Genomic DNA, 9,123 nt, shown 5'->3' with positions numbered 1-9,123 from the left:
AATACAGTAGGGTTTTTTGTGTTGTTTTTTTGTTTTGTTTTGTTTTTTTTCCTTGCACAAAGATATCCTAAAGTTTTAAAAGCATGTTTACACTTAAATAATTTTCTCAGGGTGGGGAAGGCAGGAGGGGCAGGGAGAAGATTTAGACCTGCCCTTGTTTTTTTCACCTTGACACCCTCACACCTAATGGTTCCAGCCCGGATCCCAGCAGTATTTTCTTTATTCAGACAACTGGTAAATCACCTCAGGGGTGGAGTAAGGAGCTCTGAGGGGTCAGGGCCCTACTTCCTTCTATGGATTTCTCTGGACATCCTCCATCCACAGTAGAAGGTTGGGTATGTTTTCAAGAGCTAGCCCCAGGATGGTTCCTGGGGAAGTAGAGGAAGAGTCCCTAGATTTAATCAGGATTTCTCTTCCAGGTGCTAAGTGGGTCACTGTTGGGCAAGGCCAAGCTTTCCTAGGAGCTCAGAGTGAAGCCTCCTTCCCAGAGACTTCAGACTGCTGGGAACTCTGACAGGAAGCTCCTCAGGCCTGCTAGTAGGGCAGGGTGTAACCCAAATGAGAGCATCTTCATGAAAGGTGCTAACACTGGACAGGCAGGGAAGGCCTCGGCGGAAGCCACCATGAGAAGAATCCCTGAGAGGCACCTTGCTTTTCTTAATGGGCAGCTGTGCATCTGGCCTTGAGCGGAGTAACAGCACTTCTCAAGGTTTGCAGCCAGACAGCCTGTCAAAACTTAGGTTGTGAAATTAAGAGTCAGTTTGACAGGGCTTGACAGGATATGTGAGTTTATCTTCTCAGAACTGGACTAAACTGGTCTAACTGGGATACTTGAAGGCTGGTGACAAAGGCCACACAATTGCTAAAAGTCAGGAGTAAAATGCCAGGGTTAGCGTGTCCCAGGGAAGTTCTGAGACTTGGAGCACACATGCATGAGCTTGAATACTACTTCCTATATTCCTTTTCCTCTCAGCAAGCCCACAGCGACAGAAAGGACCCACGACCAGCCACAGACAATCTCAAGTGGGCAGAGCAGCTTGAACTGGTCACTTCCCTGAAAAGCTCTAGAAACAAATCCTTCTTAACACATGCTTTTCCAGAGCAAGGCTAACCAAGAGTTGGCTACCAGTCTAACTTAGGACCACAATTCAGGACCATGTTTGCTGTTGTGGACTTCCTAAATGGCAAGACACTCTGGTCTCAGGCTCCTCCTTCTTGCCTCTGAATTACCATCCAACTAGCTTTGCTCTTTAGCTAGAAGTCATACTTTTCTGGCTTCTAGTTGCTAGAGAAGTAGAAACAGTTAATGAGGTGTGCTATGAGGTATGCTGCAATTTCCAGTTCACAGCATTAACACTCGTGGTCAAAAGCCTGAAGCATATCATCCTTCACAGGGTTAAAGTGTGGGAAGTGATATATATAACTAAGGAGCCCAAATTTTGATTTCCAATTTTGCCTATATATTGATGCATAGGGCAAATTACAAAGTGACAGAAATCAAATATACATCTATCATAATCAGTGTTGCTCTTAATAAACCAAGAGCAAGTAATTTATCTAAAGTTGAAACACTATTACTATTAGTAGCTTTTATATCAATAAGTTATAAAACACTATTCCTACTAAGCTTTTAAATGACTGTGTAGGTGATCAAAAGAAATAATGAGGTTGGTTAGATGGCACCCAACCAAGCCTGATGACCTGAGAAGGAGAGAACTGACTCCTTCAAATTGCCCTCTGACCTCCACAAACAAACTGTGGCATATTTTGTCCACTATAATAATGATAAAAAGTTTTAATTAAAAATTGTTAAATAATGTATATAAAGTATTTCTGGAAATTGTGAGGTGATTCTTAAATATAAAGAATAATAATATTCTTATATTCATCTCCAATTTTAAAAACTAATTTATTCTTTTTCTTGCAATATAGAGAAAGAGAGGCATATATAAAGATATATTCAGTAAAGTGTTTTTTTTTTTTTAAGCAAAAGCTATGCCATGATTTTTCCCTCAAACAGAAGGTATTACATTTGTTGAGTATGTGTTGAGGGGCTATTCTGATGTCGTGTGGCTTAAGAAAAAAAGGATGTTTCTCTGATCAAAATATGTGTCCCTAACTTTGTAAAACCCTACCTCCTCCACTCAAGTGCCAAGAGACATGACAACAAAGCAAGAAGCCAGTTTCTCTGTAATCCCTCAGTTGGCATGTGTTTCCAGACACTGAATCCAAGTGCTGAGTGACAGGAAGAGTTTGGATAGAAATGCCAATAGGTAGAGCCAATCTATCTATTACACATACCTAGCACTGTACTTGTAGCCCATGATATTTTTGGAGCTCATAAGTAAATTTTCATTTCTTTTAAAATCTATAAAGGGGAGCTTTTGAATCAAAGAAAATGGTTTTCATATTTAATGTTAAAGTCATATTCAAGACAATGTCAACACATTAACAATTTTTTGTTAATAGAGGGAAGAACCCACAAAGGCTAAAATGTCTGCCCCAGTTTCACACTGCTTCTGTAACAAGTTATCACAAACTTGGCTACATTATGTGCTAGTCAGAAGTCCCGGCCTGTGGAGCTAAAAGAAAGATGCTGACAAGGTTGCTTTTTCTTCCATAGGGTGGGAGAGTTTCTCAGCCTACTAAGGTGCAGTTAGAACAGGGCATAGCATGTGGCCTCCCTCTGTGCCCTCTGTCCTCTTCCTAAGCTATTGTTTCTTTGCTGAAGTCGGGAATGGCTCCTATTGGGAAACTGTTCTTTTGCACCATGTGATAGGGCCATAACAACATGCCCTCACTGGACACTCACTGACCTCATACCTCCTTCACTTTGGAGTAAGTGCTCTGAAGCTCATATTCATGGTCAGAAGCAAACAGAACAGGACTGTCAAGACACAATTTCTTACTCCAAGGCTGATTCTTTGGGTTTACAGCAGTGTGTATGATCTACAGGTGTCCATCAAGATGCCTGTAGGCACATTTTCAGCATTGGAATTAAAACTACAAGAAGAATGCAGGGAGCAGCTATTCCTGGCCCTGTAATAGACTGGGGAATGGTGTTTATGAAGAATTCATGCTAAGCAGTGATGCTCCTGACCTCTCTTTCTAAGAAAGAGCTGAAGGGACTGGCAACTTCATCACTGCAGGCAGTTTTCTCTAAAATAATATCATCTACTTGATCCAACGCTCCATATGTCTCCATTACAAACACAGACACCAGGGCAGGTTATATAGTTCAGCAGGTAAATGTTTAGTGCGCAAACATGTGCAAGCATGATGACCAGTGTTTGAATCCTTTGTAGTATGTGAAAGCCAAGTGCTACAGTACATGTTTGTGGCCCCAGGGCAGGCTGGCAGAAAGAAGAGAATCTGGGGAGCTCCCTAGTCAGCCAGGATATTTGAAAAGTGAGATCCAGGTTTATTGAGAGACCCTGTCTCAAAAAAGTAGGGTGGAGAGCAATAGAAGAAGACACTTATTATGACCTCTGGCCTATAGATAGATACACACAATGGACAACCTTCAGTTCATGGATACTTCACATTTAAGCCAATGTTTGGCACATCAAGACTCAATTGCAGTCCAAAATTTAAACTGTACAATGGTCTGGGACAATTTTGGAACTGTAATTTAAATTCCATGTTAACCCATTCCATTGTATTATCATCTATAAAATGCATATAGGAAAAAAAACAAGGCATGAAGTTATTTTTTGAAGATTAGCTGCCAACAAAATTGAATGGCACTTTCCATTTATAAAATCCTGAGTAATTCAAGCAATAAAAAGTAACATCTGAGGTTAGAGAGTTGGTGCTCTAGTGAGGGACTGAGGCTTGATTCCCAGCACCCACAGGCAGCTCATAACCATCTGTAACTTAGCCCCAGGGGCTCCAACACCCTCTTCTGACCTTTGTGAGTACCAGGAACATATGGTGCACAAACAGACATGCAGGCAGAGCACTCATATACATAAAATAAACAAATCTAAAATTAAAAAAAATTTAAAGTAAAATTTCCCAGTCACATTCCCATGAAATTCTGAACAAGTACAAGTTTTCTACAAAAAATGTGTACCTAGCCTACATCTAGGTACAGACATGAGATAGGAACCAAAGAGAAAGACAGATGTCACTAAATCTGAATTTATCAACTGCACTTTTATGACAACCACACAACATTTAAGTCTCCATCTTTTAAATTGCTATACACTATTTTTCCTGCCATCTTGAAAAAACAAATACTATAGAAAATAATTTTAAAGACAGGCTTACCAAACACATACTGAGTTATCTGGCTAAACATTAGATTTTCAAAATCTTTGCCAAAAGAATTTCTTAGAAGTATTTTCGCTGCCTCTTGGCCAGTCGAGTGTTGTTTGACTGGTTTGAGTGCTGAGAATCCGACCCAGGGCCTTGTGCAAGCCGAGCTGCACTTTCATTCCCAGTAGCGATTGGGATTCCTCGCTCTGTGGTGGTCTGTTTTCTTCCTCAACCAAGTAATGACCTTTATAGCTCTGTGTGAGTACATGGGAGGGGGGCAGCTCAATAAAGGGAGAAAACCAATGCTAATGATGTAAATAAATAGGGAATTTCTGAGTTAAGAGAATTTAGATGGGGAGGGAATGCTTAAAAAGGGGGTCAAAGTTAGTCTAAATTTGTGGAAATTTAATCTTTAATTGATACATATTGTGTATAAAATCAAGATTTGAAAAAATATAGAGTCAAATCAGGAAGGCTAGGTATTAAGCAGGATTTCTGCAGAGAGATTATAGAATAAAACTTGGGGGAAAATAACGTAAGTGAAGCTGTACTAATGACATCCTGAATAATGTTTGCCCACAAACAGTAGAAGTATCTCCCTTTGTAATGTCTTCTACTTCATCTCTATAAACAGGGCAAATTCTCAACAACAGAGGACTACATCCAACTATCAATAACAGAGAAAAGAAACCATTTTGTGTGGTATTGCATTGTTCCAAAAACATTTGTTCCTTAGACTTTTTTTCTTTTTTCACCTTTGCCACTGTCCTTGCTCAACTGGGAATTTACATGAGTTAGCATGTCTCTTACTTATTCATTTCCACACTCAAGTGAAACATAATCTATCCTTTTTCTTTCTATGCCACCCTTCACACACACACACACACACACACACACACACACATACACACGCACGCACGCGCGCGCGCGCACCACTCTCTAGGCTCTGACTACATAGCACCCTCCCCCTCCTTCATGTTTCCTTACTGTTATTATCATCATTGTTGTTATTTCATTTTTATTATTATTTTAGGTTTGTTTCTTTCTTTGTTTCAAGAGAGAGCTTCTCTGTGTAGTCCTGGGTGTCCTGGAACTTACTGTGTAGACCAGGATGGCCTCAAACTCAGACATCCTCCAGCCTCTGCTGGGATAAAAGGAATATACCTTTTCATTGCTGTTTTAACAGGACCATGCAAATGCCCCAGAAAAATTTCTTACCACGTGACATAATTAATTCTACAAAATAAAATGCAGATGGCTGCAGAGGAGACAGCAGGGGGAAAAATGGCAAAGAAAAGAAAGAACTTTGACTTGGCTGGCATTTGAGGTGAGAATAAATCTAAAGGGATCTCAGTGCCTTTGACACTCAGCATGGAATCCAAGAACCCACAGTGGAGATGGGATCTTATCAGAAATGCAGAATATCTGGGCCCACATTGCAATGGAGCCACTAGATCAGAATCTGCATTTTACCCAAAACCTCTAAATCATTTTCATGTCCATTAAAGATAGGGAAACACTTCACTTTCTCAGTAATGAAAGACAGTTGTCAATACTAACATGTACGATTACGTTATGTGGTGGAGAAACCTCACAAATTCCCCTTGCCTGGATTCTAAAAACTGAGAAATCATGGCACACTTTTTTCTACACTTTTAACAGCAAAGTGCAAGCACTGTGCTTCTAACAAGGTAAATTCAGGGACAAAGACCTACGGAGACGAAATCCTCTACAAACACATATTTCGCTTGGTGGTTCAGTGCGTCGTGCTTGCACAGAAATGGACAGGGGAGAACACTGTTGCCATTCCACAGGTACTTTCATCCAGCTCAAGAATTTTTTGTCGTGTTTGGCAAAGGAGATGAAAATTCTTTTTTTTTTTTCATTCTCATGGTTAAAAAAAAAAAGGGGGGGACTGAGTGGCCAGAAAGATGGCTCAGTAGTTAAGAGCGCATGCTCCTTTTGCAGAGGCCCCAAGTTCCATGCCCAGCATCCAAGTCTGGTGGCTCACGACAATATAATTCCCTCTCCAGGGGATCTGACACCTTCTTCTGGCCTCCACAGGCATCTGAACTCACCCACATATACATCTTTTTAAAATGAAAAAAATTGGACTGGAAGACATTAAGGACCTCCATACACACACACCCCTCACATCTTACGGGTATCTGCCTTTTCAGTCAGGATGCTATTACCCTCTCCACTAAAGGTGAAGGTTATATTTTGGTCTTGTATGTGGATTTGTTAAAAACTGCCTGCTAAAATATAGAAGTTATAGAAAGTAACAAGTGAAGTATCTGGAGAAATCCTCTAAATTCACCATGGTAATGAGAGCATTGCCCTGTGGGAAATAAATCAATGTGAAGGAGGTCCACTGCCAGGGAGGAATATGGAAGGAGGCTGAGAGTCAAATATGGTAGGCCCACCAAGCACTTTAGAGAAGATATTCTCCATCAAAGACTTCAAGATTCCTATTTGTCATCCTAATGAAAATCCTGCCTAGGATGGAGATAGATGTAGAAGATGAGATTATAGCCTTTACTCCTGGTCCTACTGGACAGTTTGGACATTTTAAGATAATGTAACCTGAGGCTGATACACAACTAATTTATCTGAATCTTGCTGATCACAGTCTACCTTACAAGAAAAACTGTGATTTTATTTCTTTTAAGCTCTTCTGCAGTAAGAAAGGATTGGGTGTACGGGCTCCCCTCTCTTGTTTTCAGTGCCGTAACTTCTCAGTAAATGAGTTGGCTTTCTTAACTTACACATCAGTCTTAAAAACTAGGCTCATCTGAGTGTCCCCTGACAGACACTTGGGAAGCTGAAAAATCAGCTCCCTAGCAGCCTGGAGGCTAAAGACAAACCATGACAAATTAATCAAGGCCCAAACGACTACTGCAAGAAGCTCATTCAAAGACAGTCCCAAGCCATTGGTTTGCGGTAACTATATTATTAAAATGGGATTACAATTAATTTCCAAAGCCAAACTTTTAGGACTCTCTAGAAATATTTGCTACCTCATAATATGCTGGAGATTCCAAAGAATGACAGCAAAAATCATTGATGGGGAAATCCATCCATCTATTTTTCAGAAAACATTTCTGAATTTCTCCCATCTGTGTGGCACTGTGAAACTTTCCGGGAAATATTTTGGAAAATAATCAGGAACCCCAACTGCAATGTGTTAGCACCATAGGTGATTGAGTGTGCGTGGGAGAAAAGGTACCCAAATATTCCTGAGGGTTCATGTTTGGGGTTGGTTGGTTGGTTGGTTGGTTGGTTGATTTTGTTTTTTAAGACAGTGTTTCTCTAGATAGCTCTGGCTGTCCTGGAACTCACTTTGTAGACCAGACGTCCTGAGGTCCCCAAATCTGCCTTCTGAATGCTGGGATTAGAGGCATGCAGAATAACCACCGCCTCGTGGTGCATGAAGGTTCTAAGCAATGTTCTTAAAACAATTGTGTATGTGTGTGTCCAAGGTTGAAATTTGATGGGAAAGAAAAATTTTGATCAGCAAAACAAAATGGCTGACTGACTAGCAATAAAAGAGAAACCTGTGCCATTTAGAAGATGGTGTAAGAAGTGTGCCTGTTGCCTTCGCTGCAAAATGGTGATCAGCAACATGAGTTGGTAGCTTAGCAGAAATTCAGAGTTCTCATGTTGATCTGATTCCAAATCATGTTTCCATATGGCTAGATCACAAATCGTTAAAGAGCAACAGGAGATGAGCACAGGGACTATCAAAAACTGGCTACAATCTTTATCATGTGAAAGTGTAAGTTCAAGAACTCGAGAGGTTTCATATTCAGCTTGTCTCTGTTAATAGAGTGGGAAATGGATTGATGAATTCACCACTCCTGAAAAAAAGCTAAACTAAACTAAGGCAAGAGCAGTATCAGTGGGAGGGTCTAATTGAGGGATTTTTTTTCCCCAGAAGCAAACAGGACAAGAACTGACAACCACTTTTAATCTGAGGAGGAGAAAGGTCTGATTCCCAATAGAAAATGTAACTGAATGATGGTGGCATTTGTAGAGATTAGGAAAGTGGGAGGGGAAAATAGTTTCAAGAATTACAAAGATTTATTAGAGATATTTGGCAGTGAAGGGCTTTGGATTCAAGTCTATAGAATATCTAATAGTAGAGATAATATTTGAACCTGAGCTGAGGAGAAATTAATAAAATCAGATCTGGTAGTTATATTAAGACAGAAAATAATTTATGCTATAGACTAAGGAAGCTGAATGAAGTGAGAATAGAGTTATTGTCTGCTGTTTTTCCCTGATCCTCCATTAGAGTTTCAATTCCTCCATAAGAGTTTCAGAACCATGGTATCACCATTATTAGTAAAGTGCAAGTTCCAGGTTTCCAAATTTATTTGTGACACTCTCAATTATCTTGAAACTACATCTGCCCAAACTCCATTTTGGCCCTACCTTGGGCTAGATGATTGCCTGTGAATTTGATTGTAAATTGCATACTAATGACTTCTGAAAGTTGGTGGTTCCCAAGCTAAGAATTATGTCCATTTTACAAGGTCATTACTCAGTGCCTATGTTTAGTGCAGTGAACCAAAGCATATGTAATCCCTTGGTAATTTATTTTTGTGGTACTGAACATTTAACCTAAGACCTCATGTATGCTAGGTAAGTGCTATACCACTGAGCTAAATCTCTAGCCCTGCCCTGGTAATTTCCATCACCACAGCCCACCAATGACAGGCATTCTTGTGGAAGAAGAAAAAAAAAAAAACAAAAAACTTTGTTCTGATCTCCTGCAGCATTACTAAATGGAAAGCTACCAGCTCCCCTTCTCTCTGAACCTGCCCCAACAAAAGGCTTGTTAAAACCAGGGAGAAGTGG

This window comes from Meriones unguiculatus, chromosome 3, assembly GCF_030254825.1.
Source record: "Meriones unguiculatus strain TT.TT164.6M chromosome 3, Bangor_MerUng_6.1, whole genome shotgun sequence".
Classification (NCBI taxonomy): domain Eukaryota; kingdom Metazoa; phylum Chordata; class Mammalia; order Rodentia; family Muridae; genus Meriones; species Meriones unguiculatus.
Note: the sequence above shows the minus strand (reverse complement) of the source record.